This window comes from Pleurodeles waltl, chromosome 12, assembly GCF_031143425.1.
Source record: "Pleurodeles waltl isolate 20211129_DDA chromosome 12, aPleWal1.hap1.20221129, whole genome shotgun sequence".
NCBI lineage: Eukaryota > Metazoa > Chordata > Amphibia > Caudata > Salamandridae > Pleurodeles > Pleurodeles waltl.
In genome coordinates, this window is record NC_090451.1 from 125640221 (window position 1) to 125667473 (window position 27253).

Sequence of the window (27253 nt, forward strand, 5' to 3'; positions counted from 1 at the left end):
CGCAACCAGAAGAGTCCAGCAGACGTGACGGTATATTGCTTTCAAAATTCTGACATTGCAGAAAAAAGTTACAGAGTAAAACGTAGAGAAAAATGGCTGTTTTTTTCACCTCAATTTCAATTTTTTTTTTTAGTTCAGTTGTTATTTTCTGTAGGAAACCCTTGTAAGATCTACACAAGTTACCCATTGCTGAATTCAGAATGTTGTCTTCTTTTCACAAATGTTTAGGTTACTGGGATCCAGCATTGGTTTCACACCCATTTCTGTCACTGACTGGAAGGAGGCTAAAAGCACACAAAATCGTAAAAATGGGGTATGTCCCAGTAAAATGCCAAAATTGAGTTGAAAAATTGGGTTTTCTGATTCAAGTCTGCCTGTCCCTGAAAGCTGGGAAGCTGGTGATTTTAGCACTGCAAACCCTTTGTGGATGCCAATTTCAGGGACAAAAACCACAAGCCTTCTTCTCCAGCCCTTTTTTCCATTTATTTTTAAAAAAATACATTTTTACTGTATTTTGGCTAATTTCTTGGTCTCCTTCAGGGGAACCCACAAAGTCTGGGTACCTCTAGAATCCCTAGGATGTTGCTAAAAAAGGACACAAATTTGGCCTGGGTAGCTTATGTGGACAAAAATGTATGATGGCCTAAGCGCGTCCTGCCCCAAATAGCCAAAAAAATGCCTGGCACCTGAGGGGGAAAAGGCCTGGCAGCGAAGGGGTTAAAATGCACTATTTTATTCCAATTTCTTCACTTAGCTTCAGATGAACTATTGTTCCCTCCCACCCCCTCCTTTCAAAGTGCACCAGCCACCACTGCCTGGGGTGGGACAGATTGTTTTCGATTGCAGTATGGCAGATTGTTTTGGATTGCAGTGTGGTAGTTTGTTTTGGATTGGAGTGCAGAAGATTGCAGTGGGGTAGATTGTTTTGAATTGGAGTAGGGGAGATTGTTTTGAAGTGGAGTCGGGCAGATTGGAGTGGGTCAGATTGTTTTGGATCGGAGTAGGACAGATTGTTTTGGATCGGAGTAGGACAGATTGTTTTGGAGTGGTGCAGATTGTTTTTTATTAGAGGGGGGCAAATTGGAGTGAGACAGATTTGATAGGGGTGGCTGGAGAGGGTTGGAGTGGGATGAGTTAGAGTGGATTGGATTCGGGTGAGTGATTTGGACTGGAGTGAGGTGGATTAGTGTGGGTGAAGTGGTCTGGATGGGGGTGGATTGTAGTGGGGCAGATTGGAGTGGGGTGGATTGAAGTGTACCGCAGGATTATGTGTCAAAGCATAATTTCAGAATTTACACATAATAAAGAAACACTGTTGTTTTGCAATATCTTAAACAAGCTAATCGTCATCTTTTGAGAAGAGCGCCCACGAACAAAAACAAAAGAAAACATGCGTGGAACGTGGGAAAAGACGATTTGGCAAAATAAAAGAAAGTTAGATTTAAATTTAAAACTTAACAGTTTTGGTTGACCTGCTGGTCATGTTTTTGCCAGTCACAAGCCTTCTGTTTGCAGGGCACTAGAAGGTAAAAGGAAAAAATAGTACCTTGATCAGGTGGGGAGCAGCGGTCAGGCACTGATTAAGCTGAATCAATCAACGCTTGGTCGCTGCTCTACAGAGAGGAACGGAAATGATGCAAGACATGCCTTGATGAATTAAGAAACTGTAAAGAAGAGTGCCACATAAATAAAAAAAATGGTGAGAGACATGCGGGCTCCAAGCACTTTACTGAATACTACAGAGTCTATCAAGCGAGACCCTAAAAAGGTCAGTTAGTTAAAATAAACAAACATTGTTACTTCTAAATATCAATATTCCAAGGACGCCTACATGGTCGTCAAGCAAAAAGTTCCTAGTGCATGGAGGGCCTTATGGTAGTTCTGAAGAGAGGCAAAGGACTTGGTCAGAGGGTGGCCTTGTTGGTGTGGTAGGGAAGCAATACCTCAAACGTTATTACTGGGGTAGGGGAGCTTCCAATTCGGAGTAATGAAAATTATCACAAAGCAATCAAGTAATTCCACATCAAAATAACAAGCGTGCGGGCTGACAACCATGCTCTCAGCATCAACGAGCGCAGAGTGAAGTGAATTTTACCATCCTCTGTGCATTTTTATTGCGAGGCTCATTTACATTTGACTTGGCGCGCAGAAGGAGTGAGAAACCGGTCAATAGAAAGAAAAATCATCTATTTAAAAAGTTTAGTTTCACGTGGGCCTGTTGTGCTTACTTCTTTCAGAATAGCTTTTGAACCTCTGTCCTGTGTGTGTCTGTGACTGTCACGTGAAAGGCAGTCAGAGCATCCAGGTGGACCCCATGTCACCTGGGGCACCGCCCACCAGTGCTGGAGTTTTAAACAGCACCCGGTTGCATTTTGGGACTTGTGCCTTTTCAATGTGAGCTCAAAGACCGGGAAGTGTGGAATTCTGTTGGCTAAAAAATATTAACAGCGGAATGTGAATAGGCCACACAAGACATGACGTCACTGGAAAGCTAAACAGTATGTTGGGGAGACTGGGTGCGGCAATAGGGCTGATGTCATGAATACGTGCAACTCCTCGGTTATTTTTGAATGAACTGCTCATTCATTAGATCCCACCCAAAGAAATGAGCCCACCAGTATGAACACTTGTTTCATTAGAAAATGATGGAGTCACATTGCCTATGTAGAGCAGGTGCTTATACCTTGGTTGGAAGTCATTGCTCGGAGAGTGTTGTCTTTTAAGGTGATTGCACTAGGTCCGAGCAGGTGGGAGAAGACTTGTGCAGTGACTGAGTAAGAGAGATAACCTTCAATTACCACATCACCCTCCCGACATTGTAATCATGTCCTTTAAACGGTTTATCGACTCGACTTTCCACACTGAGTGCCAAGACGCAGGGTTTCGGTGCTCATGAAGTGCACAGACACACAGAAAACTGAAGGTAGCGTGGCCGAGCGGTCTAAGGCGCTGGATTTAGGCTCCAGTCTCTTTGGAGGCGTGGGTTCGAATCCCATCGCTGCCAGAGATGGATTTTAACAGATCTTAATGACGCATCTCCCTCCTGCCCCTTCAATTTGCATGCACAGTGACTCTACCAATAGGTCCCTAATTTTAAAACTCTTTTACAGTCTCCTTCTAAGTAAACTCCTAAACCGTGGACTCCCAAGAAATCGGCTGATGGGCGCTGCTGTTGTTTTCCTTCATTCTGCTTAGATCACCTTCAAATGGAAGGTTTAACAAATAATTTGTTCTCCCCACGCGGTCACCCCGCTCTTCTCTCTGCAAAATAAAATCGAACCTCTGTTAAATAAAGATTTAAAGCAAATTATCTATCTTCCCAAATAAAGTTGGTAAATGTGTTCTTCACAGTTATTTTAAATATCAGGTTTAAAATAAACAAGTGACGTACTCGGCAGGATTCGAACCTGCGCAAGGAACCCCCAATGAAATTCAAGCTCATCACCTTAGCCACTCGGCCATAACTACGAGCTCTCATTAACCCATACCGAAACTTTATATCACAACAGAATTGTGCACAATGGCCGTGCACACCTATATATAACTCCATTTAGTTGTATCTCTAACTGTGTGCAAAGGGCACATTGCTATGTTTCTGTCTAAGCTTTGCTTTAGGTCTGAGGTCTTAAGAACCAAAGCAGGCTCCACGAATACTTGTCTGCACAAAAAAACAAGCATTTGCAATGCGAAAGGTCTCACATTTGGGAGAGTTAGAGCTATTGGCGTTGCAAATGACAATGTCTTTTACCTAGGTTTTGGTTTTCCTTGGGAAAATTGTATGTGTCCACGTTGTGTTTTGGGGCACTTCCTGTCGCGGGCGCTAGGCCTACCCACACAAGTGCGGTACCATTTTTATCGGGAGACTTGAGGAAACATAGAATAGCAAAACAAGTGTTACTGCCCCTTGTCTTTATCTACATTTTTTCCTTCCAAATATAAGACAGTGTGTAAAAAAGACGTCTACATGAGAAATGCCCTTTAATTCGCATGCTAGTGTGGGCACCCCAGAATTCAGAGATGTGCAAATAACCACTGCTCCTCAACACCTTATCTTGTGCCCATTTTGGAAATAGAAAGGTTTTCTTGATACCTATTTTTCACTCTTTATACTTCGGCAAATTAATTGCTGTATACCCGGTATAGAAAGAAAACCCACTGCAAGGTGCAGCTCATTTATTTTCTCTGGATACCTAGGGTTCTTGATGAACCTACAAGCCCAATATATCCCCGCAACCAGAAGAGTCCAGCAGACGTGACGGTATATTGCTTTCAAAATTCTGACATTGCAGAAAAAAGTTACAGAGTAAAACGTAGAGAAAAATGGCTGTTTTTTTCACCTCAATTTCAATTTTTTTTTTTAGTTCAGTTGTTATTTTCTGTAGGAAACCCTTGTAAGATCTACACAAGTTACCCATTGCTGAATTCAGAATGTTGTCTTCTTTTCACAAATGTTTAGGTTACTGGGATCCAGCATTGGTTTCACACCCATTTCTGTCACTGACTGGAAGGAGGCTAAAAGCACACAAAATCGTAAAAATGGGGTATGTCCCAGTAAAATGCCAAAATTGAGTTGAAAAATTGGGTTTTCTGATTCAAGTCTGCCTGTCCCTGAAAGCTGGGAAGCTGGTGATTTTAGCACTGCAAACCCTTTGTGGATGCCAATTTCAGGGACAAAAACCACAAGCCTTCTTCTCCAGCCCTTTTTTCCATTTATTTTTAAAAAAATACATTTTTACTGTATTTTGGCTAATTTCTTGGTCTCCTTCAGGGGAACCCACAAAGTCTGGGTACCTCTAGAATCCCTAGGATGTTGCTAAAAAAGGACACAAATTTGGCCTGGGTAGCTTATGTGGACAAAAATGTATGATGGCCTAAGCGCGTCCTGCCCCAAATAGCCAAAAAAATGCCTGGCACCTGAGGGGGAAAAGGCCTGGCAGCGAAGGGGTTAAAATGCACTATTTTATTCCAATTTCTTCACTTAGCTTCAGATGAACTATTGTTCCCTCCCACCCCCTCCTTTCAAAGTGCACCAGCCACCACTGCCTGGGGTGGGACAGATTGTTTTCGATTGCAGTATGGCAGATTGTTTTGGATTGCAGTGTGGTAGTTTGTTTTGGATTGGAGTGCAGAAGATTGCAGTGGGGTAGATTGTTTTGAATTGGAGTAGGGGAGATTGTTTTGAAGTGGAGTCGGGCAGATTGGAGTGGGTCAGATTGTTTTGGATCGGAGTAGGACAGATTGTTTTGGATCGGAGTAGGACAGATTGTTTTGGAGTGGTGCAGATTGTTTTTTATTAGAGGGGGGCAAATTGGAGTGAGACAGATTTGATAGGGGTGGCTGGAGAGGGTTGGAGTGGGATGAGTTAGAGTGGATTGGATTCGGGTGAGTGATTTGGACTGGAGTGAGGTGGATTAGTGTGGGTGAAGTGGTCTGGATGGGGGTGGATTGTAGTGGGGCAGATTGGAGTGGGGTGGATTGAAGTGTACCGCAGGATTATGTGTCAAAGCATAATTTCAGAATTTACACATAATAAAGAAACACTGTTGTTTTGCAATATCTTAAACAAGCTAATCGTCATCTTTTGAGAAGAGCGCCCACGAACAAAAACAAAAGAAAACATGCGTGGAACGTGGGAAAAGACGATTTGGCAAAATAAAAGAAAGTTAGATTTAAATTTAAAACTTAACAGTTTTGGTTGACCTGCTGGTCATGTTTTTGCCAGTCACAAGCCTTCTGTTTGCAGGGCACTAGAAGGTAAAAGGAAAAAATAGTACCTTGATCAGGTGGGGAGCAGCGGTCAGGCACTGATTAAGCTGAATCAATCAACGCTTGGTCGCTGCTCTACAGAGAGGAACGGAAATGATGCAAGACATGCCTTGATGAATTAAGAAACTGTAAAGAAGAGTGCCACATAAATAAAAAAAATGGTGAGAGACATGCGGGCTCCAAGCACTTTACTGAATACTACAGAGTCTATCAAGCGAGACCCTAAAAAGGTCAGTTAGTTAAAATAAACAAACATTGTTACTTCTAAATATCAATATTCCAAGGACGCCTACATGGTCGTCAAGCAAAAAGTTCCTAGTGCATGGAGGGCCTTATGGTAGTTCTGAAGAGAGGCAAAGGACTTGGTCAGAGGGTGGCCTTGTTGGTGTGGTAGGGAGGTAATACCTCAAACGTTATTACTGGGGTAGGGGAGCTTCCAATTCGGAGTAATGAAAATTATCACAAAGCAATCAAGTAATTCCACATCAAAATAACAAGCGTGCGGGCTGACAACCATGCTCTCAGCATCAACGAGCGCAGAGTGAAGTGAATTTTACCATCCTCTGTGCATTTTTATTGCGAGGCTCATTTACATTTGACTTGGCGCGCAGAAGGAGTGAGAAACCGGTCAATAGAAACAAAAATCATCTATTTAAAAAGTTTAGTTTCACGTGGGCCTGTTGTGCTTACTTCTTTCAGAATAGCTTTTGAACCTCTGTCCTGTGTGTGTCTGTGACTGTCACGTGAAAGGCAGTCAGAGCATCCAGGTGGACCCCATGTCACCTGGGGCACCGCCCACCAGTGCTGGAGTTTTAAACAGCACCCGGTTGCATTTTGGGACTTGTGCCTTTTCAATGTGAGCTCAAAGACCGGGAAGTGTGGAATTCTGTTGGCTAAAAAATATTAACAGCGGAATGTGAATAGGCCACACAAGACATGACGTCACTGGAAAGCTAAACAGTATGTTGGGGAGACTGGGTGCGGCAATAGGGCTGATGTCATGAATACGTGCAACTCCTCGGTTATTTTTGAATGAACTGCTCATTCATTAGATCCCACCCTAAGAAATGAGCCCACCAGTATGAACACTTGTTTCATTAGAAAATGATGGAGTCACATTGCCTATGTAGAGCAGGTGCTTATACCTTGGTTGGAAGTCATTGCTCGGAGAGTGTTGTCTTTTAAGGTGATTGCACTAGGTCCGAGCAGGTGGGAGAAGACTTGTGCAGTGACTGAGTAAGAGAGATAACCTTCAATTACCACATCACCCTCCCGACATTGTAATCATGTCCTTTAAACGGTTTATCGACTCGACTTTCCACACTGAGTGCCAAGACGCAGGGTTTCGGTGCTCATGAAGTGCACAGACACACAGAAAACTGAAGGTAGCGTGGCCGAGCGGTCTAAGGCGCTGGATTTAGGCTCCAGTCTCTTTGGAGGCGTGGGTTCGAATCCCACCGCTGCCAGAGATGGATTTTAACAGATCTTAATGACGCATCTCCCTCCTGCCCCTTCAATTTGCATGCACAGTGACTCTACCAATAGGTCCCTAATTTTAAAACTCTTTTACAGTCTCCTTCTAAGTAAACTCCTAAACCGTGGACTCCCAAGAAATCGGCTGATGGGCGCTGCTGTTGTTTTCCTTCATTCTGCTTAGATCACCTTCAAATGGAAGGTTTAACAAATAATTTGTTCTCCCCACGCGGTCACCCAGCTCTTCTGTCTGCAAAATAAAATCGAACCTCTGTTAAATAAAGATTTAAAGCAAATTATCTATCTTCCCAAATAAAGTTGGTAAATGTGTTCTTCACAGTTATTTTAAATATCAGGTTTAAAATAAACAAGTGACGTACTCGGCAGGATTCGAACCTGCGCAAGGAACCCCCAATGAATTTCAAGCTCATCACCTTAGCCACTCGGCCATAACTACGAGCTCTCATTAACCCATACCGAAACTTTATATCACAACAGAATTGTGCACAATGGCCGTGCACACCTATATATAACTCCATTTAGTTGTATCTCTAACTGTGTGCAAAGGGCACATTGCTATGTTTCTGTCTAAGCTTTGCTTTAGGTCTGAGGTCTTAAGAACCAAAGCAGGCTCCACGAATACTTGTCTGCACAAAAAAACAAGCATTTGCAATGCGAAAGGTCTCACATTTGGGAGAGTTAGAGCTATTGGCGTTGCAAATGACAATGTCTTTTACCTAGGTTTTGGTTTTCCTTGGGAAAATTGTATGTGTCCACGTTGTGTTTTGGGGCACTTCCTGTCGCGGGCGCTAGGCCTACCCACACAAGTGCGGTACCATTTTTATCGGGAGACTTGAGGAAACATAGAATAGCAAAACAAGTGTTACTGCCCCTTGTCTTTATCTACATTTTTTCCTTCCAAATATAAGACAGTGTGTAAAAAAGACGTCTACATGAGAAATGCCCTTTAATTCGCATGCTAGTGTGGGCACCCCAGAATTCAGAGATGTGCAAATAACCACTGCTCCTCAACACCTTATCTTGTGCCCATTTTGGAAATAGAAAGGTTTTCTTGATACCTATTTTTCACTCTTTATACTTCGGCAAATTAATTGCTGTATACCCGGTATAGAAAGAAAACCCACTGCAAGGTGCAGCTCATTTATTTTCTCTGGATACCTAGGGTTCTTGATGAACCTACAAGCCCAATATATCCCCGCAACCAGAAGAGTCCAGCAGACGTGACGGTATATTGCTTTCAAAATTCTGACATTGCAGAAAAAAGTTACAGAGTAAAACGTAGAGAAAAATGGCTGTTTTTTTCACCTCAATTTCAATTTTTTTTTTTAGTTCAGTTGTTATTTTCTGTAGGAAACCCTTGTAAGATCTACACAAGTTACCCATTGCTGAATTCAGAATGTTGTCTTCTTTTCACAAATGTTTAGGTTACTGGGATCCAGCATTGGTTTCACACCCATTTCTGTCACTGACTGGAAGGAGGCTAAAAGCACACAAAATCGTAAAAATGGGGTATGTCCCAGTAAAATGCCAAAATTGAGTTGAAAAATTGGGTTTTCTGATTCAAGTCTGCCTGTCCCTGAAAGCTGGGAAGCTGGTGATTTTAGCACTGCAAACCCTTTGTGGATGCCAATTTCAGGGACAAAAACCACAAGCCTTCTTCTCCAGCCCTTTTTTCCATTTATTTTTAAAAAAATACATTTTTACTGTATTTTGGCTAATTTCTTGGTCTCCTTCAGGGGAACCCACAAAGTCTGGGTACCTCTAGAATCCCTAGGATGTTGCTAAAAAAGGACACAAATTTGGCCTGGGTAGCTTATGTGGACAAAAATGTATGATGGCCTAAGCGCGTCCTGCCCCAAATAGCCAAAAAAATGCCTGGCACCTGAGGGGGAAAAGGCCTGGCAGCGAAGGGGTTAAAATGCACTATTTTATTCCAATTTCTTCACTTAGCTTCAGATGAACTATTGTTCCCTCCCACCCCCTCCTTTCAAAGTGCACCAGCCACCACTGCCTGGGGTGGGACAGATTGTTTTGGATTGCAGTATGGCAGATTGTTTTGGATTGCAGTGTGGTAGTTTGTTTTGGATTGGAGTGCAGAAGATTGCAGTGGGGTAGATTGTTTTGAATTGGAGTAGGGGAGATTGTTTTGAAGTGGAGTCGGGCAGATTGGAGTGGGTCAGATTGTTTTGGATCGGAGTAGGACAGATTGTTTTGGAGTGGTGCAGATTGTTTTTTATTAGAGGGGGGCAAATTGGAGTGAGACAGATTTGATAGGGGTGGCTGGAGAGGGTTGGAGTGGGATGAGTTAGAGTGGATTGGATTCGGGTGAGTGATTTGGACTGGAGTGAGGTGGATTAGTGTGGGTGAAGAGGTCTGGATGGGGGTGGATTGTAGTGGGGCAGACTGGAGTGGGGTGGATTGAAGTGTACCGCAGGATTATGTGTCAAAGCATAATTTCAGAATTTACACATAATAAAGAAACACTGTTGTTTTGCAATATTTTAAACAACCTAATCGTCATCTTTTGAGAAGAGCGCCCACGAACAAAAACAAAAGAAAACATGCGTGGAACGTGGGAAAAGACGATTTGGCAAAATAAAAGAAAGTTAGATTTAAATTGAAAACTTAACAGTTTTGGTTGACCTGCTGGTCATGTTTTTGCCAGTCACAAGCCTTTTGTTTGCAGGGCACTAGAAGGTAAAAGGAAAAAATAGTACCTTGATCAGGTGGGGAGCAGCGGTCAGGCACTGATTAAGCTGAATCAATCAACGCTTGGTCGCTGCTCTACAGAGAGGAACGGAAATGATGCAAGACATGCCTTGATGAATTAAGAAACTGTAAAGAAGAGTGCCACATAATTAAAAAATGGTGAGAGACATGCGGGCTCCAAGCCCTTTACTGAATACTACAGAGTCTATCAAGCGAGACCCTAAAAAGGTCAGTTAGTTAAAATAAACAAACATTGTTACTTCTAAATATCAATATTCCAAGGACGCCTACATGCTCGTCAAGCAAAAAGTTCCTAGTGCATGGAGGGCCTTATGGTAGTTCTGAAGAGAGGCAAAGGACTTGGTCAGAGGGTGGCCTTGTTGGTGTGGTAGGGAGGCAATACCTCAAACGTTATTACTGGGGTAGGGGAGCTTGCAATTCGGAGTAATGAAAATTATCACAAAGCAATCAAGTAATTCCACATCAAAATAACAAGCGTGCGGGCTGACAACCATGCTCTCAGCATCAACGAGCGCAGAGTGAAGTGAATTTTACCATCCTCTGTGCATTTTTATTGCGAGGCTCATTTACATTTGACTTGGCGCGCAGAACGAGTGAGAACCCGGTCAATAGAAACAAAAATCATCTATTTAAAAAGTTTAGTTTCACGTGGGCCTGTTGTGCTTACTTCTTTCAGAATAGCTTTTGAACCTCTGTCCTGTGTGTGTCTGTGACTGTCACGTGAAAGGCAGTCAGAGCATCCAGGTGGGCCCCATGTCACCTGGGGCACCGCCCACCAGTGCTGGAGTTTTAAACAGCACCCGGTTGCATTTTGGGACTTGTGCATTTTCAATGTGAGCTCAAAGACGGAAGTGTGGAATTCTGTTGGCTAAAAAATATTAACAGCGGAATGTGAATAGGCCACACAAGACATGACGTCACTGGAAAGCTAAACAGTATGTTGGGGAGACTGGGTGCGGCAATAGGGCTGATGTCATGAATACGTGCAACTCCTCGGTTATTTTTGAATGAACTGCTCATTCATTAGATCCCACCCTAAGAAAGGAGCCCACCAGTATGAACACTTGTTTCATTAGAAAATGATGGAGTCACATTGCCTATGTAGAGCAGGTGCTTATACCTTGGTTGGAAGTCATTGCTCGGAGAGTGTTGTCTTTTAAGGTGATTGCACTAGGTCCGAGCAGGTGGGAGAAGACTTGTGCAGTGACTGAGTAAGAGAGATAACGTTCAATTACCACATCACCCTCCCGACATTGTAATCATGTCCTTTAAACGGTTTATCGACTCGACTTTCCACACTGAGTGCCAAGACGCAGGGTTTCGGTGCTCATGAAGTGCACAGACACACAGAAAACTGAAGGTAGCGTGGCCGAGCGGTCTAAGGCGCTGGATTTAGGCTCCAGTCTCTTTGGAGGCGTGGGTTCGAATCCCATCGCTGCCAGAGATGGATTTTAACAGATCTTAATGACGCATCTCCCTCCTGCCCCTTCAATTTGCATGCACAGTGACTCTACCAATAGGTCCCTAATTTTAAAACTCTTTTACAGTCTCCTTCTAAGTAAACTCCTAAACCGTGGACTCCCAAGAAATCGGCTGATGGGCGCTGCTGTTGTTTTCCTTCATTCTGCTTAGATCACCTTCAAATGGAAGGTTTAACAAATAATTTGTTCTCCCCACGCGGTCACCCCGCTCTTCTGTCTGCAAAATAAAATCGAACCTCTGTTAAATAAAGATTGAAAGCAAATTATCTATCTTCCCAAATAAAGTTGGTAAATGTGTTCTTCACAGTTATTTTAAATATCAGGTTTAAAATAAACAAGTGACGTACTCGGCAGGATTCGAACCTGCGCAATGAACCCCCAATGAATTTCAAGCTCATCACCTTAGCCACTCGGCCATAACTACGAGCTCTCATTAACCCATACCGAAACTTTATATCACAACAGAATTGTGCACAATGGCCGTGCACACCTATATATAACTCCATTTAGTTGTATCTCTAACTGTGTGCAAAGGGCACATTGCTATGTTTCTGTCTAAGCTTTGCTTTAGGTCTGAGGTCTTAAGAACCAAAGCAGGCTCCACGAATACTTGTCTGCACAAAAAAACAAGCATTTGCAATGCGAAAGGTCTCACATTTGGGAGAGTTAGAGCTATTGGCGTTGCAAATGACAATGTCTTTTACCTAGGTTTTGGTTTTCCTTGGGAAAATTGTATGTGTCCACGTTGTGTTTTGGGGCACTTCCTGTCGCGGGCGCTAGGCCTACCCACACAAGTGCGGTACCATTTTTATCGGGAGACTTGAGGAAACATAGAATAGCAAAACAAGTGTTACTGCCCCTTGTCTTTATCTACATTTTTTCCTTCCAAATATAAGACAGTGTGTAAAAAAGACGTCTACATGAGAAATGCCCTTTAATTCGCATGCTAGTGTGGGCACCCCAGAATTCAGAGATGTGCAAATAACCACTGCTCCTCAACACCTTATCTTGTGCCCATTTTGGAAATAGAAAGGTTTTCTTGATACCTATTTTTCACTCTTTATACTTCGGCAAATTAATTGCTGTATACCCGGTATAGAAAGAAAACCCACTGCAAGGTGCAGCTCATTTATTTTCTCTGGATACCTAGGGTTCTTGATGAACCTACAAGCCCAATATATCCCCGCAACCAGAAGAGTCCAGCAGACGTGACGGTATATTGCTTTCAAAATTCTGACATTGCAGAAAAAAGTTACAGAGTAAAACGTAGAGAAAAATGGCTGTTTTTTTCACCTCAATTTCAATTTTTTTTTTTAGTTCAGTTGTTATTTTCTGTAGGAAACCCTTGTAAGATCTACACAAGTTACCCATTGCTGAATTCAGAATGTTGTCTTCTTTTCACAAATGTTTAGGTTACTGGGATCCAGCATTGGTTTCACACCCATTTCTGTCACTGACTGGAAGGAGGCTAAAAGCACACAAAATCGTAAAAATGGGGTATGTCCCAGTAAAATGCCAAAATTGAGTTGAAAAATTGGGTTTTCTGATTCAAGTCTGCCTGTCCCTGAAAGCTGGGAAGCTGGTGATTTTAGCACTGCAAACCCTTTGTGGATGCCAATTTCAGGGACAAAAACCACAAGCCTTCTTCTCCAGCCCTTTTTTCCATTTATTTTTAAAAAAATACATTTTTACTGTATTTTGGCTAATTTCTTGGTCTCCTTCAGGGGAACCCACAAAGTCTGGGTACCTCTAGAATCCCTAGGATGTTGCTAAAAAAGGACACAAATTTGGCCTGGGTAGCTTATGTGGACAAAAATGTATGATGGCCTAAGCGCGTCCTGCCCCAAATAGCCAAAAAAATGCCTGGCACCTGAGGGGGAAAAGGCCTGGCAGCGAAGGGGTTAAAATGCACTATTTTATTCCAATTTCTTCACTTAGCTTCAGATGAACTATTGTTCCCTCCCACCCCCTCCTTTCAAAGTGCACCAGCCACCACTGCCTGGGGTGGGACAGATTGTTTTGGATTGCAGTATGGCAGATTGTTTTGGATTGCAGTGTGGTAGTTTGTTTTGGATTGGAGTGCAGAAGATTGCAGTGGGGTAGATTGTTTTGAATTGGAGTAGGGGAGATTGTTTTGAAGTGGAGTCGGGCAGATTGGAGTGGGTCAGATTGTTTTGGATCGGAGTAGGACAGATTGTTTTGGATCGGAGTAGGACAGATTGTTTTGGAGTGGTGCAGATTGTTTTTTATTAGAGGGGGGCAAATTGGAGTGAGACAGATTTGATAGGGGTGGCTGGAGAGGGTTGGAGTGGGATGAGTTAGAGTGGATTGGATTCGGGTGAGTGATTTGGACTGGAGTGAGGTGGATTAGTGTGGGTGAAGTGGTCTGGATGGGGGTGGATTGTAGTGGGGCAGATTGGAGTGGGGTGGATTGAAGTGTACCGCAGGATTATGTGTCAAAGCATAATTTCAGAATTTACACATAATAAAGAAACACTGTTGTTTTGCAATATCTTAAACAAGCTAATCGTCATCTTTTGAGAAGAGCGCCCACGAACAAAAACAAAAGAAAACATGCGTGGAACGTGGGAAAAGACGATTTGGCAAAATAAAAGAAAGTTAGATTTAAATTTAAAACTTAACAGTTTTGGTTGACCTGCTGGTCATGTTTTTGCCAGTCACAAGCCTTCTGTTTGCAGGGCACTAGAAGGTAAAAGGAAAAAATAGTACCTTGATCAGGTGGGGAGCAGCGGTCAGGCACTGATTAAGCTGAATCAATCAACGCTTGGTCGCTGCTCTACAGAGAGGAACGGAAATGATGCAAGACATGCCTTGATGAATTAAGAAACTGTAAAGAAGAGTGCCACATAAATAAAAAAAATGGTGAGAGACATGCGGGCTCCAAGCACTTTACTGAATACTACAGAGTCTATCAAGCGAGACCCTAAAAAGGTCAGTTAGTTAAAATAAACAAACATTGTTACTTCTAAATATCAATATTCCAAGGACGCCTACATGGTCGTCAAGCAAAAAGTTCCTAGTGCATGGAGGGCCTTATGGTAGTTCTGAAGAGAGGCAAAGGACTTGGTCAGAGGGTGGCCTTGTTGGTGTGGTAGGGAGGTAATACCTCAAACGTTATTACTGGGGTAGGGGAGCTTCCAATTCGGAGTAATGAAAATTATCACAAAGCAATCAAGTAATTCCACATCAAAATAACAAGCGTGCGGGCTGACAACCATGCTCTCAGCATCAACGAGCGCAGAGTGAAGTGAATTTTACCATCCTCTGTGCATTTTTATTGCGAGGCTCATTTACATTTGACTTGGCGCGCAGAAGGAGTGAGAAACCGGTCAATAGAAACAAAAATCATCTATTTAAAAAGTTTAGTTTCACGTGGGCCTGTTGTGCTTACTTCTTTCAGAATAGCTTTTGAACCTCTGTCCTGTGTGTGTCTGTGACTGTCACGTGAAAGGCAGTCAGAGCATCCAGGTGGACCCCATGTCACCTGGGGCACCGCCCACCAGTGCTGGAGTTTTAAACAGCACCCGGTTGCATTTTGGGACTTGTGCCTTTTCAATGTGAGCTCAAAGACCGGGAAGTGTGGAATTCTGTTGGCTAAAAAATATTAACAGCGGAATGTGAATAGGCCACACAAGACATGACGTCACTGGAAAGCTAAACAGTATGTTGGGGAGACTGGGTGCGGCAATAGGGCTGATGTCATGAATACGTGCAACTCCTCGGTTATTTTTGAATGAACTGCTCATTCATTAGATCCCACCCTAAGAAATGAGCCCACCAGTATGAACACTTGTTTCATTAGAAAATGATGGAGTCACATTGCCTATGTAGAGCAGGTGCTTATACCTTGGTTGGAAGTCATTGCTCGGAGAGTGTTGTCTTTTAAGGTGATTGCACTAGGTCCGAGCAGGTGGGAGAAGACTTGTGCAGTGACTGAGTAAGAGAGATAACCTTCAATTACCACATCACCCTCCCGACATTGTAATCATGTCCTTTAAACGGTTTATCGACTCGACTTTCCACACTGAGTGCCAAGACGCAGGGTTTCGGTGCTCATGAAGTGCACAGACACACAGAAAACTGAAGGTAGCGTGGCCGAGCGGTCTAAGGCGCTGGATTTAGGCTCCAGTCTCTTTGGAGGCGTGGGTTCGAATCCCACCGCTGCCAGACATGGATTTTAACAGATCTTAATGACGCATCTCCCTCCTGCCCCTTCAATTTGCATGCACAGTGACTCTACCAATAGGTCCCTAATTTTAAAACTCTTTTACAGTCTCCTTCTAAGTAAACTCCTAAACCGTGGACTCCCAAGAAATCGGCTGATGGGCGCTGCTGTTGTTTTCCTTCATTCTGCTTAGATCACCTTCAAATGGAAGGTTTAACAAATAATTTGTTCTCCCCACGCGGTCACCCAGCTCTTCTGTCTGCAAAATAAAATCGAACCTCTGTTAAATAAAGATTTAAAGCAAATTATCTATCTTCCCAAATAAAGTTGGTAAATGTGTTCTTCACAGTTATTTTAAATATCAGGTTTAAAATAAACAAGTGACGTACTCGGCAGGATTCGAACCTGCGCAAGGAACCCCCAATGAATTTCAAGCTCATCACCTTAGCCACTCGGCCATAACTACGAGCTCTCATTAACCCATACCGAAACTTTATATCACAACAGAATTGTGCACAATGGCCGTGCACACCTATATATAACTCCATTTAGTTGTATCTCTAACTGTGTGCAAAGGGCACATTGCTATGTTTCTGTCTAAGCTTTGCTTTAGGTCTGAGGTCTTAAGAACCAAAGCAGGCTCCACGAATACTTGTCTGCACAAAAAAACAAGCATTTGCAATGCGAAAGGTCTCACATTTGGGAGAGTTAGAGCTATTGGCGTTGCAAATGACAATGTCTTTTACCTAGGTTTTGGTTTTCCTTGGGAAAATTGTATGTGTCCACGTTGTGTTTTGGGGCACTTCCTGTCGCGGGCGCTAGGCCTACCCACACAAGTGCGGTACCATTTTTATCGGGAGACTTGAGGAAACATAGAATAGCAAAACAAGTGTTACTGCCCCTTGTCTTTATCTACATTTTTTCCTTCCAAATATAAGACAGTGTGTAAAAAAGACGTCTACATGAGAAATGCCCTTTAATTCGCATGCTAGTGTGGGCACCCCAGAATTCAGAGATGTGCAAATAACCACTGCTCCTCAACACCTTATCTTGTGCCCATTTTGGAAATAGAAAGGTTTTCTTGATACCTATTTTTCACTCTTTATACTTCGGCAAATTAATTGCTGTATACCCGGTATAGAAAGAAAACCCACTGCAAGGTGCAGCTCATTTATTTTCTCTGGATACCTAGGGTTCTTGATGAACCTACAAGCCCAATATATCCCCGCAACCAGAAGAGTCCAGCAGACGTGACGGTATATTGCTTTCAAAATTCTGACATTGCAGAAAAAAGTTACAGAGTAAAACGTAGAGAAAAATGGCTGTTTTTTTCACCTCAATTTCAATTTTTTTTTTTAGTTCAGTTGTTATTTTCTGTAGGAAACCCTTGTAAGATCTACACAAGTTACCCATTGCTGAATTCAGAATGTTGTCTTCTTTTCACAAATGTTTAGGTTACTGGGATCCAGCATTGGTTTCACACCCATTTCTGTCACTGACTGGAAGGAGGCTAAAAGCACACAAAATCGTAAAAATGGGGTATGTCCCAGTAAAATGCCAAAATTGAGTTGAAAAATTGGGTTTTCTGATTCAAGTCTGCCTGTCCCTGAAAGCTGGGAAGCTGGTGATTTTAGCACTGCAAACCCTTTGTGGATGCCAATTTCAGGGACAAAAACCACAAGCCTTCTTCTCCAGCCCTTTTTTCCATTTATTTTTAAAAAAATACATTTTTACTGTATTTTGGCTAATTTCTTGGTCTCCTTCAGGGGAACCCACAAAGTCTGGGTACCTCTAGAATCCCTAGGATGTTGCTAAAAAAGGACACAAATTTGGCCTGGGTAGCTTATGTGGACAAAAATGTATGATGGCCTAAGCGCGTCCTGCCCCAAATAGCCAAAAAAATGCCTGGCACCTGAGGGGGAAAAGGCCTGGCAGCGAAGGGGTTAAAATGCACTATTTTATTCCAATTTCTTCACTTAGCTTCAGATGAACTATTGTTCCCTCCCACCCCCTCCTTTCAAAGTGCACCAGCCACCACTGCCTGGGGTGGGACAGATTGTTTTGGATTGCAGTATGGCAGATTGTTTTGGATTGCAGTGTGGTAGTTTGTTTTGGATTGGAGTGCAGAAGATTGCAGTGGGGTAGATTGTTTTGAATTGGAGTAGGGGAGATTGTTTTGAAGTGGAGTCGGGCAGATTGGAGTGGGTCAGATTGTTTTGGATCGGAGTAGGACAGATTGTTTTGGAGTGGTGCAGATTGTTTTTTATTAGAGGGGGGCAAATTGGAGTGAGACAGATTTGATAGGGGTGGCTGGAGAGGGTTGGAGTGGGATGAGTTAGAGTGGATTGGATTCGGGTGAGTGATTTGGACTGGAGTGAGGTGGATTAGTGTGGGTGAAGAGGTCTGGATGGGGGTGGATTGTAGTGGGGCAGACTGGAGTGGGGTGGATTGAAGTGTACCGCAGGATTATGTGTCAAAGCATAATTTCAGAATTTACACATAATAAAGAAACACTGTTGTTTTGCAATATTTTAAACAAGCTAATCGTCATCTTTTGAGAAGAGCGCCCACGAACAAAAACAAAAGAAAACATGCGTGGAACGTGGGAAAAGACGATTTGGCAAAATAAAAGAAAGTTAGATTTAAATTGAAAACTTAACAGTTTTGGTTGACCTGCTGGTCATGTTTTTGCCAGTCACAAGCCTTTTGTTTGCAGGGCACTAGAAGGTAAAAGGAAAAAATAGTACCTTGATCAGGTGGGGAGCAGCGGTCAGGCACTGATTAAGCTGAATCAATCAACGCTTGGTCGCTGCTCTACAGAGAGGAACGGAAATGATGCAAGACATGCCTTGATGAATTAAGAAACTGTAAAGAAGAGTGCCACATAATTAAAAAATGGTGAGAGACATGCGGGCTCCAAGCCCTTTACTGAATACTACAGAGTCTATCAAGCGAGACCCTAAAAAGGTCAGTTAGTTAAAATAAACAAACATTGTTACTTCTAAATATCAATATTCCAAGGACGCCTACATGCTCGTCAAGCAAAAAGTTCCTAGTGCATGGAGGGCCTTATGGTAGTTCTGAAGAGAGGCAAAGGACTTGGTCAGAGGGTGGCCTTGTTGGTGTGGTAGGGAGGCAATACCTCAAACGTTATTACTGGGGTAGGGGAGCTTGCAATTCGGAGTAATGAAAATTATCACAAAGCAATCAAGTAATTCCACATCAAAATAACAAGCGTGCGGGCTGACAACCATGCTCTCAGCATCAACGAGCGCAGAGTGAAGTGAATTTTACCATCCTCTGTGCATTTTTATTGCGAGGCTCATTTACATTTGACTTGGCGCGCAGAACGAGTGAGAACCCGGTCAATAGAAACAAAAATCATCTATTTAAAAAGTTTAGTTTCACGTGGGCCTGTTGTGCTTACTTCTTTCAGAATAGCTTTTGAACCTCTGTCCTGTGTGTGTCTGTGACTGTCACGTGAAAGGCAGTCAGAGCATCCAGGTGGGCCCCATGTCACCTGGGGCACCGCCCACCAGTGCTGGAGTTTTAAACAGCACCCGGTTGCATTTTGGGACTTGTGCATTTTCAATGTGAGCTCAAAGACGGAAGTGTGGAATTCTGTTGGCTAAAAAATATTAACAGCGGAATGTGAATAGGCCACACAAGACATGACGTCACTGGAAAGCTAAACAGTATGTTGGGGAGACTGGGTGCGGCAATAGGGCTGATGTCATGAATACGTGCAACTCCTCGGTTATTTTTGAATGAACTGCTCATTCATTAGATCCCACCCTAAGAAAGGAGCCCACCAGTATGAACACTTGTTTCATTAGAAAATGATGGAGTCACATTGCCTATGTAGAGCAGGTGCTTATACCTTGGTTGGAAGTCATTGCTCGGAGAGTGTTGTCTTTTAAGGTGATTGCACTAGGTCCGAGCAGGTGGGAGAAGACTTGTGCAGTGACTGAGTAAGAGAGATAACCTTCAATTACCACATCACCCTCCCGACATTGTAATCATGTCCTTTAAACGGTTTATCGACTCGACTTTCCACACTGAGTGCCAAGACGCAGGGTTTCGGTGCTCATGAAGTGCACAGACACACAGAAAACTGAAGGTAGCGTGGCCGAGCGGTCTAAGGCGCTGGATTTAGGCTCCAGTCTCTTTGGAGGCGTGGGTTCGAATCCCATCGCTGCCAGAGATGGATTTTAACAGATCTTAATGACGCATCTCCCTCCTGCCCCTTCAATTTGCATGCACAGTGACTCTACCAATAGGTCCCTAATTTTAAAACTCTTTTACAGTCTCCTTCTAAGTAAACTCCTAAACCGTGGACTCCCAAGAAATCGGCTGATGGGCGCTGCTGTTGTTTTCCTTCATTCTGCTTAGATCACCTTCAAATGGAAGGTTTAACAAATAATTTGTTCTCCCCACGCGGTCACCCCGCTCTTCTGTCTGCAAAATAAAATCGAACCTCTGTTAAATAAAGATTTAAAGCAAATTATCTATCTTCCCAAATAAAGTTGGTAAATGTGTTCTTCACAGTTATTTTAAATATCAGGTTTAAAATAAACAAGTGACGTACTCGGCAGGATTCGAACCTGCGCAATGAACCCCCAATGAATTTCAAGCTCATCACCTTAGCCACTCGGCCATAACTACGAGCTCTCATTAACCCATACCGAAACTTTATATCACAACAGAATTGTGCACAATGGCCGTGCACACCTATATATAACTCCATTTAGTTGTATCTCTAACTGTGTGCAAAGGGCACATTGCTATGTTTCTGTCTAAGCTTTGCTTTAGGTCTGAGGTCTTAAGAACCAAAGCAGGCTCCACGAATACTTGTCTGCACAAAAAAACAAGCATTTGCAATGCGAAAGGTCTCACATTTGGGAGAGTTAGAGCTATTGGCGTTGCAAATGACAATGTCTTTTACCTAGGTTTTGGTTTTCCTTGGGAAAATTGTATGTGTCCACGTTGTGTTTTGGGGCACTTCCTGTCGCGGGCGCTAGGCCTACCCACACAAGTGCGGTACCATTTTTATCGGGAGACTTGAGGAAACATAGAATAGCAAAACAAGTGTTACTGCCCCTTGTCTTTATCTACATTTTTTCCTTCCAAATATAAGACAGTGTGTAAAAAAGACGTCTACATGAGAAATGCCCTTTAATTCGCATGCTAGTGTGGGCACCCCAGAATTCAGAGATGTGCAAATAACCACTGCTCCTCAACACCTTATCTTGTGCCCATTTTGGAAATAGAAAGGTTTTCTTGATACCTATTTTTCACTCTTTATACTTCGGCAAATTAATTGCTGTATACCCGGTATAGAAAGAAAACCCACTGCAAGGTGCAGCTCATTTATTTTCTCTGGATACCTAGGGTTCTTGATGAACCTACAAGCCCAATATATCCCCGCAACCAGAAGAGTCCAGCAGACGTGACGGTATATTGCTTTCAAAATTCTGACATTGCAGAAAAAAGTTACAGAGTAAAACGTAGAGAAAAATGGCTGTTTTTTTCACCTCAATTTCAATTTTTTTTTTTAGTTCAGTTGTTATTTTCTGTAGGAAACCCTTGTAAGATCTACACAAGTTACCCATTGCTGAATTCAGAATGTTGTCTTCTTTTCACAAATGTTTAGGTTACTGGGATCCAGCATTGGTTTCACACCCATTTCTGTCACTGACTGGAAGGAGGCTAAAAGCACACAAAATCGTAAAAATGGGGTATGTCCCAGTAAAATGCCAAAATTGAGTTGAAAAATTGGGTTTTCTGATTCAAGTCTGCCTGTCCCTGAAAGCTGGGAAGCTGGTGATTTTAGCACTGCAAACCCTTTGTGGATGCCAATTTCAGGGACAAAAACCACAAGCCTTCTTCTCCAGCCCTTTTTTCCATTTATTTTTAAAAAAATACATTTTTACTGTATTTTGGCTAATTTCTTGGTCTCCTTCAGGGGAACCCACAAAGTCTGGGTACCTCTAGAATCCCTAGGATGTTGCTAAAAAAGGACACAAATTTGGCCTGGGTAGCTTATGTGGACAAAAATGTATGATGGCCTAAGCGCGTCCTGCCCCAAATAGCCAAAAAAATGCCTGGCACCTGAGGGGGAAAAGGCCTGGCAGCGAAGGGGTTAAAATGCACTATTTTATTCCAATTTCTTCACTTAGCTTCAGATGAACTATTGTTCCCTCCCACCCCCTCCTTTCAAAGTGCACCAGCCACCACTGCCTGGGGTGGGACAGATTGTTTTCGATTGCAGTATGGCAGATTGTTTTGGATTGCAGTGTGGTAGTTTGTTTTGGATTGGAGTGCAGAAGATTGCAGTGGGGTAGATTGTTTTGAATTGGAGTAGGGGAGATTGTTTTGAAGTGGAGTCGGGCAGATTGGAGTGGGTCAGATTGTTTTGGATCGGAGTAGGACAGATTGTTTTGGATCGGAGTAGGACAGATTGTTTTGGAGTGGTGCAGATTGTTTTTTATTAGAGGGGGGCAAATTGGAGTGAGACAGATTTGATAGGGGTGGCTGGAGAGGGTTGGAGTGGGATGAGTTAGAGTGGATTGGATTCGGGTGAGTGATTTGGACTGGAGTGAGGTGGATTAGTGTGGGTGAAGTGGTCTGGATGGGGGTGGATTGTAGTGGGGCAGATTGGAGTGGGGTGGATTGAAGTGTACCGCAGGATTATGTGTCAAAGCATAATTTCAGAATTTACACATAATAAAGAAACACTGTTGTTTTGCAATATCTTAAACAAGCTAATCGTCATCTTTTGAGAAGAGCGCCCACGAACAAAAACAAAAGAAAACATGCGTGGAACGTGGGAAAAGACGATTTGGCAAAATAAAAGAAAGTTAGATTTAAATTTAAAACTTAACAGTTTTGGTTGACCTGCTGGTCATGTTTTTGCCAGTCACAAGCCTTCTGTTTGCAGGGCACTAGAAGGTAAAAGGAAAAAATAGTACCTTGATCAGGTGGGGAGCAGCGGTCAGGCACTGATTAAGCTGAATCAATCAACGCTTGGTCGCTGCTCTACAGAGAGGAACGGAAATGATGCAAGACATGCCTTGATGAATTAAGAAACTGTAAAGAAGAGTGCCACATAAATAAAAAAAATGGTGAGAGACATGCGGGCTCCAAGCACTTTACTGAATACTACAGAGTCTATCAAGCGAGACCCTAAAAAGGTCAGTTAGTTAAAATAAACAAACATTGTTACTTCTAAATATCAATATTCCAAGGACGCCTACATGGTCGTCAAGCAAAAAGTTCCTAGTGCATGGAGGGCCTTATGGTAGTTCTGAAGAGAGGCAAAGGACTTGGTCAGAGGGTGGCCTTGTTGGTGTGGTAGGGAGGTAATACCTCAAACGTTATTACTGGGGTAGGGGAGCTTCCAATTCGGAGTAATGAAAATTATCACAAAGCAATCAAGTAATTCCACATCAAAATAACAAGCGTGCGGGCTGACAACCATGCTCTCAGCATCAACGAGCGCAGAGTGAAGTGAATTTTACCATCCTCTGTGCATTTTTATTGCGAGGCTCATTTACATTTGACTTGGCGCGCAGAAGGAGTGAGAAACCGGTCAATAGAAACAAAAATCATCTATTTAAAAAGTTTAGTTTCACGTGGGCCTGTTGTGCTTACTTCTTTCAGAATAGCTTTTGAACCTCTGTCCTGTGTGTGTCTGTGACTGTCACGTGAAAGGCAGTCAGAGCATCCAGGTGGACCCCATGTCACCTGGGGCACCGCCCACCAGTGCTGGAGTTTTAAACAGCACCCGGTTGCATTTTGGGACTTGTGCCTTTTCAATGTGAGCTCAAAGACCGGGAAGTGTGGAATTCTGTTGGCTAAAAAATATTAACAGCGGAATGTGAATAGGCCACACAAGACATGACGTCACTGGAAAGCTAAACAGTATGTTGGGGAGACTGGGTGCGGCAATAGGGCTGATGTCATGAATACGTGCAACTCCTCGGTTATTTTTGAATGAACTGCTCATTCATTAGATCCCACCCTAAGAAATGAGCCCACCAGTATGAACACTTGTTTCATTAGAAAATGATGGAGTCACATTGCCTATGTAGAGCAGGTGCTTATACCTTGGTTGGAAGTCATTGCTCGGAGAGTGTTGTCTTTTAAGGTGATTGCACTAGGTCCGAGCAGGTGGGAGAAGACTTGTGCAGTGACTGAGTAAGAGAGATAACCTTCAATTACCACATCACCCTCCCGACATTGTAATCATGTCCTTTAAACGGTTTATCGACTCGACTTTCCACACTGAGTGCCAAGACGCAGGGTTTCGGTGCTCATGAAGTGCACAGACACACAGAAAACTGAAGGTAGCGTGGCCGAGCGGTCTAAGGCGCTGGATTTAGGCTCCAGTCTCTTTGGAGGCGTGGGTTCGAATCCCACCGCTGCCAGACATGGATTTTAACAGATCTTAATGACGCATCTCCCTCCTGCCCCTTCAATTTGCATGCACAGTGACTCTACCAATAGGTCCCTAATTTTAAAACTCTTTTACAGTCTCCTTCTAAGTAAACTCCTAAACCGTGGACTCCCAAGAAATCGGCTGATGGGCGCTGCTGTTGTTTTCCTTCATTCTGCTTAGATCACCTTCAAATGGAAGGTTTAACAAATAATTTGTTCTCCCCACGCGGTCACCCAGCTCTTCTGTCTGCAAAATAAAATCGAACCTCTGTTAAATAAAGATTTAAAGCAAATTATCTATCTTCCCAAATAAAGTTGGTAAATGTGTTCTTCACAGTTATTTTAAATATCAGGTTTAAAATAAACAAGTGACGTACTCGGCAGGATTCGAACCTGCGCAAGGAACCCCCAATGAATTTCAAGCTCATCACCTTAGCCACTCGGCCATAACTACGAGCTCTCATTAACCCATACCGAAACTTTATATCACAACAGAATTGTGCACAATGGCCGTGCACACCTATATATAACTCCATTTAGTTGTATCTCTAACTGTGTGCAAAGGGCACATTGCTATGTTTCTGTCTAAGCTTTGCTTTAGGTCTGAGGTCTTAAGAACCAAAGCAGGCTCCACGAATACTTGTCTGCACAAAAAAACAAGCATTTGCAATGCGAAAGGTCTCACATTTGGGAGAGTTAGAGCTATTGGCGTTGCAAATGACAATGTCTTTTACCTAGGTTTTGGTTTTCCTTGGGAAAATTGTATGTGTCCACGTTGTGTTTTGGGGCACTTCCTGTCGCGGGCGCTAGGCCTACCCACACAAGTGCGGTACCATTTTTATCGGGAGACTTGAGGAAACATAGAATAGCAAAACAAGTGTTACTGCCCCTTGTCTTTATCTACATTTTTTCCTTCCAAATATAAGACAGTGTGTAAAAAAGACGTCTACATGAGAAATGCCCTTTAATTCGCATGCTAGTGTGGGCACCCCAGAATTCAGAGATGTGCAAATAACCACTGCTCCTCAACACCTTATCTTGTGCCCATTTTGGAAATAGAAAGGTTTTCTTGATACCTATTTTTCACTCTTTATACTTCGGCAAATTAATTGCTGTATACCCGGTATAGAAAGAAAACCCACTGCAAGGTGCAGCTCATTTATTTTCTCTGGATACCTAGGGTTCTTGATGAACCTACAAGCCCAATATATCCCCGCAACCAGAAGAGTCCAGCAGACGTGACGGTATATTGCTTTCAAAATTCTGACATTGCAGAAAAAAGTTACAGAGTAAAACGTAGAGAAAAATGGCTGTTTTTTTCACCTCAATTTCAATTTTTTTTTTTAGTTCAGTTGTTATTTTCTGTAGGAAACCCTTGTAAGATCTACACAAGTTACCCATTGCTGAATTCAGAATGTTGTCTTCTTTTCACAAATGTTTAGGTTACTGGGATCCAGCATTGGTTTCACACCCATTTCTGTCACTGACTGGAAGGAGGCTAAAAGCACACAAAATCGTAAAAATGGGGTATGTCCCAGTAAAATGCCAAAATTGAGTTGAAAAATTGGGTTTTCTGATTCAAGTCTGCCTGTCCCTGAAAGCTGGGAAGCTGGTGATTTTAGCACTGCAAACCCTTTGTGGATGCCAATTTCAGGGACAAAAACCACAAGCCTTCTTCTCCAGCCCTTTTTTCCATTTATTTTTAAAAAAATACATTTTTACTGTATTTTGGCTAATTTCTTGGTCTCCTTCAGGGGAACCCACAAAGTCTGGGTACCTCTAGAATCCCTAGGATGTTGCTAAAAAAGGACACAAATTTGGCCTGGGTAGCTTATGTGGACAAAAATGTATGATGGCCTAAGCGCGTCCTGCCCCAAATAGCCAAAAAAATGCCTGGCACCTGAGGGGGAAAAGGCCTGGCAGCGAAGGGGTTAAAATGCACTATTTTATTCCAATTTCTTCACTTAGCTTCAGATGAACTATTGTTCCCTCCCACCCCCTCCTTTCAAAGTGCACCAGCCACCACTGCCTGGGGTGGGACAGATTGTTTTGGATTGCAGTATGGCAGATTGTTTTGGATTGCAGTGTGGTAGTTTGTTTTGGATTGGAGTGCAGAAGATTGCAGTGGGGTAGATTGTTTTGAATTGGAGTAGGGGAGATTGTTTTGAAGTGGAGTCGGGCAGATTGGAGTGGGTCAGATTGTTTTGGATCGGAGTAGGACAGATTGTTTTGGAGTGGTGCAGATTGTTTTTTATTAGAGGGGGGCAAATTGGAGTGAGACAGATTTGATAGGGGTGGCTGGAGAGGGTTGGAGTGGGATGAGTTAGAGTGGATTGGATTCGGGTGAGTGATTTGGACTGGAGTGAGGTGGATTAGTGTGGGTGAAGAGGTCTGGATGGGGGTGGATTGTAGTGGGGCAGACTGGAGTGGGGTGGATTGAAGTGTACCGCAGGATTATGTGTCAAAGCATAATTTCAGAATTTACACATAATAAAGAAACACTGTTGTTTTGCAATATTTTAAACAACCTAATCGTCATCTTTTGAGAAGAGCGCCCACGAACAAAAACAAAAGAAAACATGCGTGGAACGTGGGAAAAGACGATTTGGCAAAATAAAAGAAAGTTAGATTTAAATTGAAAACTTAACAGTTTTGGTTGACCTGCTGGTCATGTTTTTGCCAGTCACAAGCCTTTTGTTTGCAGGGCACTAGAAGGTAAAAGGAAAAAATAGTACCTTGATCAGGTGGGGAGCAGCGGTCAGGCACTGATTAAGCTGAATCAATCAACGCTTGGTCGCTGCTCTACAGAGAGGAACGGAAATGATGCAAGACATGCCTTGATGAATTAAGAAACTGTAAAGAAGAGTGCCACATAATTAAAAAATGGTGAGAGACATGCGGGCTCCAAGCCCTTTACTGAATACTACAGAGTCTATCAAGCGAGACCCTAAAAAGGTCAGTTAGTTAAAATAAACAAACATTGTTACTTCTAAATATCAATATTCCAAGGACGCCTACATGCTCGTCAAGCAAAAAGTTCCTAGTGCATGGAGGGCCTTATGGTAGTTCTGAAGAGAGGCAAAGGACTTGGTCAGAGGGTGGCCTTGTTGGTGTGGTAGGGAGGCAATACCTCAAACGTTATTACTGGGGTAGGGGA

At 42.9% G+C, this 27253-nt stretch overlaps 6 non-coding genes across 6 annotated transcripts; all 6 read left to right on the plus strand.

The window, feature by feature from the left end:
• The first annotated feature begins 2922 nt into the window (after positions 1–2922).
• On the plus strand, positions 2923–3004 carry TRNAL-UAG (transfer RNA leucine (anticodon UAG)). Its single transcript has one exon. It is a non-coding gene; the product is annotated as a tRNA-Leu (tRNA).
• A 4146-nt stretch (positions 3005–7150) lies between these two features.
• TRNAL-UAG (transfer RNA leucine (anticodon UAG)) lies at positions 7151–7232 on the plus strand. The gene has a single exon. It is a non-coding gene; the product is annotated as a tRNA-Leu (tRNA).
• Positions 7233–11349: 4117 nt separating this feature from the next.
• TRNAL-UAG (transfer RNA leucine (anticodon UAG)) lies at positions 11350–11431 on the plus strand. Its single transcript has one exon. It is a non-coding gene; the product is annotated as a tRNA-Leu (tRNA).
• Positions 11432–15577: 4146 nt separating this feature from the next.
• On the plus strand, positions 15578–15659 carry TRNAL-UAG (transfer RNA leucine (anticodon UAG)). The gene has a single exon. It is a non-coding gene; the product is annotated as a tRNA-Leu (tRNA).
• Positions 15660–19776: 4117 nt separating this feature from the next.
• On the plus strand, positions 19777–19858 carry TRNAL-UAG (transfer RNA leucine (anticodon UAG)). The gene has a single exon. It is a non-coding gene; the product is annotated as a tRNA-Leu (tRNA).
• A 4146-nt stretch (positions 19859–24004) lies between these two features.
• On the plus strand, positions 24005–24086 carry TRNAL-UAG (transfer RNA leucine (anticodon UAG)). The gene has a single exon. It is a non-coding gene; the product is annotated as a tRNA-Leu (tRNA).
• The last annotated feature ends 3167 nt before the right edge of the window (positions 24087–27253 follow it).